Source organism: Lissotriton helveticus, chromosome 11, assembly GCF_964261635.1.
Source record: "Lissotriton helveticus chromosome 11, aLisHel1.1, whole genome shotgun sequence".
In the NCBI taxonomy this organism is placed as follows: Eukaryota; Metazoa; Chordata; class Amphibia; order Caudata; family Salamandridae; genus Lissotriton; species Lissotriton helveticus.
The window spans coordinates 243,511,539-243,525,075 of NC_136072.1; positions in this window are offsets into that span (position 1 = coordinate 243,511,539).

The following is a 13,537-nucleotide window of genomic DNA, read 5'->3' on the forward strand; positions in this document are numbered from 1 at the left end:
AGATGGAAAGGCAGTTTGTAGTGAGGCAGTCCAGCATTCCCCATGAAGGCGCAGTACACAATGTCTCTTTCTATTTCTTGAAACAGTTAGCAAGTTCATTTTGTAACAGTCATAGCATCTGCATTCATTATCCATTGGTGGCAGCAGTTCATCATCCCCAGGAAGGACATCATTCCTTTCTTGGTGGGCAGGAGCTGAATGCCCTGAATTTAATTCTGTCAGGTGATATGCTGTGGGTACCTTGGAATATCACAAAACCCAGGTAAGTCATCTCTTTTTGGCAGCACTGGCATTTTGACAATGAGGCTTCTCTTCTCTCCTGGAGGTAGTTCAGCAGAGCTACAGTGTCTCTTGTCACAGGCTTTCACAGGCCTCAAGTGATGGAGAGGTCACACAGAGGTTATCAGCATACTGCAAGACAATGTACCACCTTCCAGGCATCGGTGGCCCAAGTCTCTCTTTACTGCGTGCGGCTTGACATTGGGACTCACAGTGAACATAGTGGATTTGGTATCTCAGTATGATGGCAAAGAGGTTCACACCCAGTGGATGGACTTTAATGCTAAAACCCACTGAGGAGAGAAAAATACTCTGCCTCTACAGGTATAAATAATAAGCACAACAGGCTCTAAGGGACCCACAAGCTCAAAAGGTAATCACTTTATGGGGACAGCATTTTTTCACCAGCCTCTCTTTTTTTTTTTTTGAACTTTTTATTTATTTATTTTAAATATCACTTTGTAGTGAGGGCATTATATCCTTCGGTATCAAGTTTGCGCTATATAAAACTTTATAATAAATACATTTATCCAAAACCTCGCTGTTCCCTATATCTATAAACTTCTTGTTAGTTATGTGTACATCCATCCATTTCCTTTTCAAATGTAACAGACTGCAGTCTAACAGCATCATTCATCATCTCTTAACACATCCATACGTGCACTACAGAGGTTGTATACAACAGAGAATCCTTACTGAAGCTGTAAGCAGTACTTGCCCTGTTCTAACCTATCATTAGGCATTTGTGAATAAATTCCATTTATTAAAAATATATATATATATACTGTTGCAAAATTATATTTATTTATATTAAAGTTGTGAAATGTATCCCTTTATCTCCCACATTAGTGGAAACACCTTCCACTTTAGTGGAACCATGATATTCTCCTTGGGCATGTCTGATATCTTCATCCTGATACACTGTGCAACAATAAAACTGATACCATACTCTTATCTACTCTCTGGTATTTACGCTGCACCCCTTGATAATGTTATTCAGTGGAATAAACCCACCCTGTATATCTCCTGCAAAGTTATTATTTCTCAAAAAACGGTTATATCCCCATCTGCTACTAAAACAATGCAATTTATCCTTTAGCTAATGGTACCTAAACAGATCTTTGGTGTCCAATGTGGTTCCAGGAAGGCTAATGTGATATCCCTAATATCATTACCATGAATTGAGACTTAATTTGGAATTGAGACTTAATTTGGACCCTAATGTCCCTAGGCACATTATACATTTAGACATCATTAGAGCAACATTTACATTTACCTGTAGTGTTGTAACCTACAATGGTAGAATCGGGATATTTAATTAATATAAAGTAATTTAGGTCGTTTAAACTACTCTTCAACATTACAAGCTTTCATAGTGTAATGTAGAATTCACATACTGTCACAGTGGCTTAACCTCAGATACAAAATGCTCAAAACTCCCTGCATGGACAGACTTTACATTACTTGTACAGGACTGCAGACACTTCTAAAATGATTTCTCTTCATAAAAACATTTGCTTAGGACCATGCACTTATGTTTTGCTAAGGAACACATGGGCTTTTTCCTGCGTTCTACTTTTCATGATCCAAACTATGCAACATCAGCTCTAATAAGCACGGTCAGCTTATTGACACAGACTAGCTAATAAAGCAATGTAGACTACTCATCCTCTCATTAAAACATCAGACAGGATGGGCAGTGTAATATAGTTGACAGTCTAGTAGCTGGGGGGGCGGAGCTAGGTGGGCTGAGGGGAAGAGGAGGAGTCAGGACAGGATGAGAGCAGTCAGAGCAGGGACAGGGCATGAGTAAGATGTACTAAATAAAGCTCCAGTATAATGCAATCAGAGAGTGTGATTATTTGTAGCACGATGCTACAACTGGCGACGAGGGTGGGATGGGCATGTCCTGTGCCCACAGAACCCTAGCAAGAGCACCCTGTCCTGTGCAGCGTTTTAAGAAGGAGAACGTTGCTGTGTGGAGCTGTGCTACCGCCCAAAGGAAAAAGGCCAGCAGTGAGTGACCCTCTCCCCAGAGCCAGGGGATCGCCTGAGGTCCAAAGGAACCGGAAAACGAGCGCCAGAGCGTCGGCAGAAAAGAAACGCGCACTCGCGCCAAAACGGGACTCACGCGTGATGCGTGTAATTTGATGTGCCTCGACTGCAACAGAGGTCGGGTGCCCACCCCGGCTCTGCCCTGCGCCCCACAGTGAAGGAGAGGTGCTCAAAGTAAAGGGGAGTGCCCCTGAAGGATCCGCTGGCAGGCGCCAACGAACGCAACAGAAACTGAGCTCAGGACGGAGCTCGAGGAGTCCCGGCATCGGAGAATCTCACGCCCGATGCGTGAGGCTTAGCAGGTTGTCGGCGAGAGAGAGAGCGGGAACTGCGAAAGTGAGCTGGGAGCCCACCCCAAGCTTACCTGATGTCTGCTGTGGCCGAGAGAGAGTGAATCCTGATGTGGACTGCCCCCGTGAAGGACCACTGCCAAGCGCTGCTGAGCGCTGTAAAATTAGAGACCGGCGTCGGAAAGCCTCACGCCGGATGCGTGGGTTTTGACACGCCGCCGCCGAAGGACCCTGCAAAGTAAGGCGGGAGCCCACCCCAACCTCACCTGATTGTAGCCTTGACCAGAGGGAGCCAAATCAGGAGGATGCTGACCCTGGGAGCAACTGCCGGTGAGTCCTGTGTGAAGAAACTGGGTCGAATGAAGAGAGAGAAAGTAGTGCCTGCAGATAACCACGGCGGCCATCTTTGAGTCAGGCAACTTTTAGGACATCCTCCCTGTGCAAACTGTAGGCGGCCATTTTGAGGTCAGGCGAGCTGAGTTTAGCAACAAGCATTGGCGAACATAATAGAGACAAGCATTGGCAAAGACCAAACAAGCATTGGCGAAGACCAAACAAGCATTGGCGAAGACCAGACAAGCATTGGCAAAGACCAAACAAGCATTGGCGAAGACCAGGCAAGCATTGGCGAAGACCAAACAAGCATTGGCGAAGGCCAAACAAACACTAGCAAAAGCAAACAAACATTGATAAGGCAAATAAATAAGCGTGGATAACGACGCGTGAACAAGTCCTGGCAACCAAAACAGAATAAGCACATGCAAACACGAGAGTGAATCAACTAACAAGCACAAGCAACCACAAGAGTGACTTACCAAACATGCATTGACAAAAACAAATGTCAGCACGGGTGGAAATGCGAACATTGAGAAACGCAAGCAAATGCGCAGTACGACGACACTGAGCACAAACCAAAGAGCGCCGAAGGGAGAAGAGCTGCTGGGCAGAACTGCAGAAGACCCAGAGGAGGGCAGTCCTACAGAGGACCCCGGAGAGAGTAGAACCATCCAAGTTCATTCATCGGCGCATACAGTGATGGTTACAAAGACTATCAATTTCTAAGCAAACGACAGACCAAAGACCTTGAACAGAATCTCCCTCTCTCATGGCGGGAGGAGACGTAACACAGCGGGTCACTCCGCACGTTGAAGTACCGCCCTCAGCGATGCAGACTGATGATTTGATCTCGGATCTCAAACGACACTGGTGGCTCGAAGCATTGGAAGATTTCTTAAAAGCCAATGGGGAGCAAAGAGAGAGAAAATGTCTGATCCTACTCCTCCGTCTGGTGGGTCCTGAGGGCCGATGCCCAATCAGGACATTTTCCAAAGAGGATACAGAAATCTATAAAAGACTCCACAGGGAGCTCTGTGCCCATCTCAACGCACAGACAGATGTGGACCATAATCGCATGGTTTTCAATACAGCACGGCAGGAACCAGGCGAACCGTGGCCAAATTTTATCACTCGGTTGCAATGTCTGGTACGAGGCTGCCACTTCAACACTTTTACAAATGAGGATGCGGTTCGACTTCGGATAGTTGAAGGTTGCACAAACCCTGACACAAAGCGCAAGATCCTGCAAGGGCATTAGTCGTTAAAGGAAATCATCAAGAAGGCCGAAATTGGAATGCAAATCAAAGCAAGAGACGGATTGAAGGACGTGCACCTGAGAGCAAACCATCAAGATACCTGGGAAGATAGAACTCAGAAAACAAACAGAACTGAAAGGAGAGAGAGGGAAGGCAGACCAGCAAAAAGACAACGGGAAAGATACAGTGACAAAGAAAGTGACAAGGATTACTCAGAGTCAGATTCCTCAGTGTCCGACTACTCAAAGTCAACCAAGGATTACTCGGAGTCAGGTGACTCAGAGTCAACCATCCAAAAGACAATTCCAAGGAGTTATTCACCCCCCAGGAGTTCCTCAAGGAGTCATTCAAAGTATGACACACAGTACTCTGATGAGGAAAGAGTGTCAAGTGGGACAGATCACACTCCTGGACAAGAGGGCATCCAGCACAACAAGTGGGAGAGAAAGACAAACCATAGAAGAAGGGGTCGCACTGGTCAACACCGGAAGTCGGCGCAGGGACATCAGTCGTCAAGCAGTGAAGACGAGTCCAAGGAAACATCTGGCAGGAGAACACATCACCCCCAAGTCAGAGGTGTTAGAGCATCAAACAAGCGTGAAGGAGAAACAGGTCGCACAAGACGGACTGATACTCCACAGCAACAAACCAGAAAAGATCCATGCATCCATGGCTCCCGCGACAACGAAGAAACGGAGAGGAAATCGTCAACTTCAGACGAGAAGGACAAAGAGGCAAAAGCTTGGGATCAAGCACAAGGAACAAGCACAGGATCATCAAACAGCCTCCCAAATGAGACAGCATTGAAGATGTTCCAACAAAGGCACACGGAGAAGCATCTCAAAGACAATTCAAAGGGGAAAAGCAATTTGTCATGGACTACGGAATTCAAAAATCCATTACCAAAGACAGTTTCAAAGAAACGTTTGAGAAGGAATGGGGAGAAGGATCTCTCTGACGCGGAGTGCACATCCATCCGATCCTGGAAGACTACGGAATTAAAAAATCTAGTACCAAAGACAGTTTCAATGAAACGTTTGAGAAGGAATGGGGAGAAGGATCTCTCTGACGCGGAGTGCACATCTATCCGATCCTGGAAGTCGACAAAAGACTTCTCTGACCCAGAAAGCACGACGATGGCCAGGAACTCCTCTGGTTCAGAGAGCGCGTCTGTCCGATCTTGGAAGTCGACCAGAGACTTCTTTGACCCAGAGAGCACGTCCGTTCGATCTTGTGAGTTAACCAAGTCATGGCCCCGACAACAGCCATGGCGTCAACCACCCGAACGCACCATGGAACCAAAGGACATCCTTCCCGTCAAGAACAACATGTCACACACTGAGGTCTCTGAATACTCAGTCACGCTACAAGACAACCTGTCAAGTCAATCACAAGTACATCCGGACATAGATCAGACACCGTCACCCCTGAAGGGGTCTGCGAGACTGACTCAAAGGACCTACAAAAGGAAAACAGAGACAGTGGACCTTAGTCACCGGACGGGAAGGGACCAGCCAGCCACTCCGCAAGGAAAGCCGGACATGTCAATAGAGAGAGATCATCAGATGAAAGAGAGACATGCCTATGCACAGATAGCCCACGAATTCGCCAGACAACCGAGGCCGTGAATGAGTTATCGAACCAAACCAAGACAGTCTCGTCAGATAACACCGTACTGTCTGGTGTAAATGACCCTGAATTAGAGGGCAGTGTTGCCCTCGCCCGGACTAGACAAAAAGAAGTGAAAATAAATGCGGCGAATGAGTTACCGTACCAAACCAAGACAGTCTCGTCAGATAGCAGCGTACTGTCTGGTATACATGACCCTGAATTGGAGGACAGTGTTGCCCTCGACCGGACAAGACAACAGGAAGTAAAAGTAGATGCAGGTGCCCAGAAGAGGACTAGAACATTATCCACTCATGAAAGGGACCGAGCATCTGAACCAACAGTTACACCACAGGAAGGGAACATGATGACTGTGGAGTGTGGGAATAAACAGTTCACATGCAACGTGATCAATAATGCCCTGATTAAGGCAACGGAAAGATTGACCAAAACCAAGCCCACCACTGATTCGACACTACTGAGGCTTGAAGAACAGGCTGTCCGCCGACCCGTGTGGTGGATTGAAGAATTGCGAACACTGAAGACATTAAGCTCATTTTGTTAAGAAAGGGGAAGATGTAATATAGTTGACAGTCTAGTAGCTGGGGGGCGGAGCTAGGTGGGCTGAGGGGAAGAGGAGGAGTCAGGACAGGATGAGAGCAGTCAGAGCAGGGACAGGGCATGAGTAAGATGTACTAAATAAAGCTCCAGTATAATGCAATCAGAGAGTGTGATTATTTGTATCACGATGCTACAGGCAGTAACATAGCATATACATATATATATTCATTTTATTAATGCTTCTTAAAACAGTATTACTGAATAGCCAATTAAATGTCTCATAGCTATTTCATACACATTTTAGACAGGCTGAAAAGATATTCAGGAAAGGAGAGAGAAAACATAATTTTTTGCCCCATTTTGAAGGTAAAAAACAAAGTACGCAAACTTCTCAGTCTCTCCCTGCACTGCCATCTCTTCTTTCAAACTTTTTAAGAGGTCAAAATGTCAAAGACAAACCTTGTTCTTGAGCCCTGTTAGTCTTCTAAATGTGGACCTCGACCTTTTAACCTATTAGCAGCTGGCTGTCCCAAGGCGTTCCCTATGTGTGTTATTTGTTGAAGGAACTTCTCCAGAAGCAAGACTGAGGGTCCGTGCCTCCGTGGTATTTTAAAAGGTACGATCACATTTGAAAGTATCTCTCGAGAAGCATGGCTGAAAAATATTGCTGCTCCGCGCCAGCACGCCCATATATCTTTCTTTTAAGGTAGGATCTTTATTATTATTATATATATTTTTTTCTTGTGTACTAAGCTTTTCTAGTAACCTAAAAAGTGGCTCAAAATATTTCACTTTTCAGAATGCTATAATTTTCTCCCAGTATTCTTGTGCATGAAAGCAAAACACTGCAGCCATTAGGCCATACTGCATTTTAAGTTTGTCACTAAGAGACAGTAATATTGGTGTTGTTAGATAAATTAATATCCACACTTTTCATGTGGTGCAACAACATAGTTTAACCAGTTGGAGATACATTTTAATGTGCACATTCAAAATCTGGATATATACTTTGATATACTTTGCACAGAATATTTTTCAACAGTGCTAAATATTCCAAACCAGTCTAAATCTATTAGCATTGTTTTTATTTTACAGCAGCTCATCCTCTGCGCAGCCACCCTGAGCAGCCACCAGTTAATGTGAATGCCTTTTAATATGTAATATCATGTATCTAAGGATAGTCAAATCTATTCCACATCAATGTCTATTTTTTATATTTGTTATGTTCTAGTTTTGTAGAAACATACAAATTCGTTTTTCTCCATGAGGCCTACTTTTTCCTATTTATTGCCTTTTTCCATGGCACAGCAGTGGTGCAGCAAAAGCACCCAATCAATCTCCATAGTTATAATTCTACCTCCTACAGAGCAGGAGCTAGCCTACAAATATCTCCAAATACAACAGGATGTAGAGAAAGCACACAAAGAAACATTTCAATTAATTGCTATAGATATATAATATAAAAGCATTGAGTATTAGTATTTAATTTTATCTATGTTGAAAAATGAATAACTCTTGGATGGGTCTACGCCAATATATGCATGTTATTTAAACACTGTGTTATTCTAGTCAAAGATGAGTACTTTTTCGATATTTCTACCATATGTATTCACCCATATTTTTCTTACAATGGTATTTGAATTTGCTATCAAAAAGGAGGGATATTGTTGGTAAAAATATATCTATATGTTTGCATCAGCCAAATAAGTAATTCAATTCCATATTCTCCTCCGCACTATCTTGCTCCGTGCTCCTAAACACCCCTCCCTTCACAAATCTATTAAAGCTTGACCCCAGGCCCTGCACTGCCCTTTCTGTCACGTCCTGGGCCAACAGCTGCTGCCAAAATCTTCTTATTCTACTGAAGGTTATTCCAGTGAGGCTATGTATAATGCTCCTAGTAACATGAGGATGTATGCTAGTATTTCCCAAAATACTTATATTGGAAAATCAGTTTAACTAGTCTAAATACACTTATAAAAAACAATATTAATAAGCATTGCCAAAGCCAGTAGGTCTGAAATTGGAGGTCTTTTTATTTATTTATTTATTTTCAATGCATGACTTTTTCTAAGCATGGTTTTTCTAAACCCATATCAGTGTTGGAGCTACTGGGATCTCACCATTATAACAAGCATTGGCAAAAGCAAAAATCGTTTTTGGTCTCAAAAGTACTCATTGCCACAGGAATTCTGTGCACTGTACAAAACTACTTTGTGGGTCAATATGCTCCTTGTGCAAGAGCAGAATACAGTCACTCACAGTGATGCATGATGAGAGAGAGAGTGACAGGCATACTTTTAATATACACAAAAAGTCATGGCTCACGCCAGGCCTAATTAAAAGCCCACTTATTAAACAAAGTCTCAAAAAGTGCATGCATGGTGTTTATCCTTGCATATATAGGCCAAGAAATAGTACTCCTAGAAAATATTTGTGAACTGCATTTTTCCATGAGCAACTCTGCATGTGTACATTTGCTCATGTGAAAATCTAAATGTTTCCAAGTTCACTTTTCCTCCCACCACTTTTTCCTAACACTGGAAGAACTTTTATGTCTGCCGCTGTCAAGAGTACATTTCCAACTCCTCTCATTATGAGAATATTTTAGAAGAATTGGTGCAAACTCTTAAACACGCAAGTCACTAGGTTTGCACACACTCAAAAGGGCATTCCAACCCTACTTTGTACTTGCTTCACTGTCCATATTACTTTACTTCATATTCTTACCTTCATTTGAATTCTTCTCTCCTGACGGTTTTTAAACAGCTTTCTAGTGCGCTTACCATTATTTTCATCTGAGATCCTGTCTTGTGATGTCTGCTTTGTACTTACAATGTGCGCTTACACCCTGAAAGATAAATTCAAAATGTCTCCTGCAAAGGAAAGTGTTAGGGTAATTTCCCTCTCTCATGCACTAATGCGCCTAATTTGTTTATATAAATCATGAAACATAGATATTCAGTACTGAAGATCAATACCCTATTCATATGCAGTCCATGACATTACTATGCATATTTCAAAATTATTCACTGTGTTCCGGTGCAACCAGCAATCAGAAGCTCCACTCACTATATTCTGGGAGTGTTTCTTTTTGTGGGTAACATTAATACCCCCTCCTAGCAGAGCTCTCCTGAAATGGATTTTATAAAACTCCCAAAGAGTCTAGCCATTTGTCAATATTTATTGACATAAAGTAACTTAGTTACTTATCAGTCACCTGCTTCACTACTTCTTATATGTGTAGGTTGTGGAAAAGTAAATTTTGCCATGTTCTGTGTCCCTACGTGTTCCCCATCTTATGTTATATGTGCATGATTAATATGCATATGTGTTCCCTTATGATCGATTAAAGACGCAATTACAGTTGTGTCCATCTCTAGTATGCCAGTTCCTAGTTTTCGTGAATACAACGAATATCAGGCCTATGTAAAGTTATGTTGCCACGTTTCTCAGTGTGCACGTTAAATCAGTATAAGTCCCCGTTTCTAGGCCTCAAAAGGTCCCGGACTCAGATTCAGCTCCTGTCTTCTGAACCCTCTCCGAGGAGCGATACAGCCCCCACCTGTATCCCTGACCCTTCACTTACTTCCTGCCTCACAGTGCCCGGCTCGGCCTGGCTCTGCCTCCAGTCTGCCAAGAGTATGTTATGATTCTAGTTATCAGTCCAGCCCTCCTTCTCTGCATTCCTAAGCTACTGAATCGCATCAATAGTTTCAGTCATCGTCTAGCCTTTACGTCTCCATGTAAGAGAAATACTGTATTAATGGTCATTTAATATTCCTCAACACGCACTACATGTAGAATAATGCATGCACCAGTCATAGAGTCTGTTAGCCTTTACCCTGATAACTTTTGGATTCTATCAACATGTTCTCTAAACATCAGATACTAGATAGTGTTTAGGTACATGTCGCTCTGACTCTCCAGACTTTAGTCTCTCCTTCTAGCGCAGAAGTCATAGCCCCCAGCTTCTCCCTAGTAACACGTCATTGCCAGTTTGCGCGCATCTCTAGGTTAGAGGTCCCGGCTCCTTAGGTAGCCCCCTCCATGTTTCCGCCCCATTTATGACATATTCTGTTACGTTTACATCACATGTCTATGTATACGCCCTGTTCACGCCTCTTGTTACACCTACTTTCTGCCTTATCTTTCGCGACTGCTACAGGCCCCGCCCACTGCTACGCCTATTGTATTGAATATCATGTATTTTGTTTAACTATATATACTTGTGCACTGTTATTAAATGTGAGCAGCGCTGCCATCCTATTCCCGTGCAGGTTGTCCTGTTCCTGTCCTTTATGCTGTATTAAAACCTGCAAACTCCAGCAACCTCGAATCTTGACTCTTATTTATTGAGCTATCTGTTATTGTATATCCAGTCAAAAATAGAGGTATTATTTATTTATTTACCACATAATGGCGCCCGAATAGGGACTTGCCCTTTCCCCACGCGCCGGAGAAGCCACGCAGGCCCCCTGATCCTCTGCAGCCGTGACGGAACCATACCGTGCACGTGCAGATATTTCTGCTTCAAGTATCCCTCAGGCCCACGGAGGAGACGGAGGTTGCGGTCCAGCATCCAGACGAGGCGGTGGAGGAACGCGGCGAGTCCCGACCAGAGCCCAAGCCGAGAGTCCAAGGTCCGAGGTATCCGGAGGCCCACCCGTAACTGAAGTCCGAAGTTCGTCCGTCCGTCGTCGTAGCAGTCCAGTCCAGTCCGAGGCCTTCCGTTCTTGCTGCCCGGTGAGTACCGTTGCTGGGGTAGTATCTAGACAGGGTCAATGGTATTGTCTCTGGTCCGTGGGTTTGGGTACACAGATCCAACACGAAGTGTCCACTTAGGTGGATGCGGGTCCTGACGTGTCTCTTTCTGAGACCGGTAAGTTTCGTACTGTTTTAGCAGTGCATCTAGTTTCTGTTCTAGTCTGTTCTGTTCTCGAGAAATTCGTGTATTCTGTTTTTGGTATTCCAGGTAGTATTTTATCCGAACTGTTATCCTAAATGTCATTCATGTATTTCAATGTCGTGGTATGAATGTGTTGTTCTTCAGTAATTATCGTGTTCGTTGTGTATTGTATTGTGTCTAGACTCCAGCCCAATCATGCCTTTGTTCTCCAAATTACGTCAGTTAAAAACTAGAAAAGGTCTGTTAGAAGAAGCAGTTCCTGTCCCGCCTAGGGACAGTCCAGGTCATTTCATGTATCACAAGCATGGCATAAGCGCCATATTATATCTAGATTTATGGGTGGAGTACACCAAACAGTTAGAAGAAAAGTATAGATGGCCCGTATCGGGTACATGGGATGCCGAGTGCATCATGCGAGTAGAAGAAGTATTATGGAAAAAGAAAGCCAGACAGTCACAGAAAGATGCCATCGAGTTATGGCGCAAAGAATCTCATAAAAGAACCGAAAAAGAAATCAGAAAGTCAGAATTAAGTAGAGAATCCTCAGAAAGAGCCCAAGAAAGGGAATTAATCGAAATAGGTGAACGAGTTAAAACCGAACAGTCAGACAGACAGAGAAATGCCCTCATTAAGGGTATGTATCCTCTTCTTGCCGAGGGCTTGCCAAAAGCAACCCCGGAGGCATCCAGTAATTTTCCGCCACCCTTAGTTCCGACCAAGCTACTTCACAAACCGACCGCAGCCGATATTTTTCTCTCGTCCTATTTGGACGACACGGTCCCAGAATATGCAAATCCTGTTCCGCCAGCTCCTGTAAATAATGTAAATCATGGTCCTCCAGCCACCGGGGCACCTGTTACAGTACCTGTTACGGTACCCCCGGTCCAGCCTACATTACAAGTACCCGCTACATCCGTCACCTTGCCAGCACGAAGAGTATCAGTCGACGATTCCAGTATAGGGGCCGCGGGAGGAGGTCCTCCTGGTACCCCGCCGCCAAATAGACGTCTAGGGTTAGTCGAGTTACATGAACGTGCGTTACAGCGTACGCCCAAATATCAGTCCATTGCAGAAATCAGGCGAGCTCTTACTGAATGCTGTTATGATCCAGTTCCAGGCGAGGATAGTATGGTTATATATTCCGTACGTATAAGGCAGGTGTCCGAGTATTTGGTCACCCTACCGAATATGAAAGAAGATCTAGACAGAATGTATCGTTTCATTCGTACAGGACAAGATCCAGAAAGTATTGGTGAAGTCATGTCTCTCAGGAAAGCTGAGATTCAGTTCATGTTATTAAAGTTTCTGATCAATTGTTTAATTAGGGAACAAGATTCCCCGACTAAAGATCCGAACGAAATGAAAATTCTGACAAAGTGGAGTGATAATATAGCCGAGGGTAAGCACAAGACACTCAATAGTATTGAGAGTATGTACAAGACAATACGTAAAGAAATAATAAGGTTACACGAACAACGCGAAGAAGCTCGAGTAAGGGAAAAAGAAAATGACTCTCCTACTGAAGAGGTAGACGACGAGAATCCCTCCAGAATAGCGTATGTAGGTAAATCTAGATTTCCGGACCGACATTTACGCCTAGAACACAAGAAAACTGTTCATCTTCCAGCACCAGAACAAGGCTCTCTAGAACAAGTATTTCAAGCTACCGATCAAATTCTGAAATCACGAATCGGTTATAGTGAGCTAAGTACCATGCATGAACAAGAACTAGCCCGATCAGCAGTCCGATGGATTACTGATTCTACCACTTTTCCAGACGAAATAGTGGCACAAATGTTTCTGAAACTGCCCCCAGCCGAGCAGCGACTGGTGGGTATGTATATGATCCAGCACCTCATTACACTGTATGAGGGTCAACATTCTGATCCAGGTCCGTTACATGATATCCTGAACGAGTTACTCCAGTATAGATGGAAAGGTTTAGGTACCGATTTAATTAGTGTCATTCTAGAACAGCGCCATAAATATAGAACGTTTCTGAACCCGCATTTTGTTCATGTCTCACCACCAGAAAGTAAACCGTTTTACATAGACGGACAGCATCCGTTACGAGAAGTACATCCAGTTAGGACAGCGGGTGGTGAAATGCAACGAGTATTTGTTTACACCCCAGTTACCAAGATGGAACTCTTAGAAATGAAGAAGTTAATTCCCTGTCACGACAAAGATCCAGCAGGGTTCCACCGAGAATTAAAAGACATGCTCCGTATGGGAGAATACAC